The sequence below is a fragment of the Penaeus monodon genome, chromosome 33 (assembly GCF_015228065.2).
Source record: "Penaeus monodon isolate SGIC_2016 chromosome 33, NSTDA_Pmon_1, whole genome shotgun sequence".
In the NCBI taxonomy this organism is placed as follows: domain Eukaryota; kingdom Metazoa; phylum Arthropoda; class Malacostraca; order Decapoda; family Penaeidae; genus Penaeus; species Penaeus monodon.
The window spans coordinates 12,794,861-12,795,542 of record NC_051418.1 but is presented as its reverse complement, the minus strand read 5'-3'; the positions used below and the strand labels follow the sequence as shown (position 1 = coordinate 12,795,542).

General features: G+C 30.4%; 1 protein-coding gene across 1 annotated transcript in view; it reads left to right on the top strand.

Moving 5' to 3' along the window:
- Window positions 1-14: 14 nt before the first annotated feature.
- LOC119594052 overlaps window positions 15-682 on the top strand; it is a 2,105-nt gene continuing 1,437 nt past the window's right edge. Inside the window, exon 1 of the mRNA XM_037943087.1 lies at window positions 15-104. The gene's annotated coding sequence lies outside the window, so the exon portion shown is untranslated. The remainder of the gene's footprint in view (window positions 105-682) is intronic.

Genomic DNA, 682 nt, shown 5'->3' with positions numbered 1-682 from the left:
TAAGCTAAGTAGTTGTGATTGGATTATTAAACAACGACTTTGAAACAGTTAACATTCCAAAGGATTGTGACTTGCCTGAAGGACAACTGAAATCTCTCTTATAAGTAAGTATTTGTGGAAAAAAAGACGCGTGGATTTTAATTGCTACGAAGTGCTGTCATTTGTGCTGGATCTGTTTGTTCTTTTTTTCCAAGACTTTGGTGACAGATAACCTTCACTAAACTTCAAGGTTTTGGATGAAAGTGACCAGATGTTGGCATTAATATTTTCAAAAAAATCGTTTGTGTTAGTTTGGAAAGTAATTTCAACATTTCAACTTCCCGGTTCATTGCAATATGGGATGATAATTTTGTACACTTTTTTTTTAATCACTGTACTCCATTTATGTAAATTTCCTTATCAGTGTTTTAAAAAAATTCATTACTCGGTTCCCTTTTTTAGTAGTTATCAATACCACTATAATTATAATAGCTTATTGCTTATGTTCACTATACAAACTCCATAAAATATACACAGCGATACTATATTTTCAAGATAGAAATGTCCAATTAAATGTAAAAGATCTTCGAAAAAAAATTATATATACATACTATTTTTTCTTCACAATCCTTAAATACAGTGTAACCACAATCACCACCAACTACAGCTTGATATGATAAATTTGCTTAAAAATTCCAGGAAG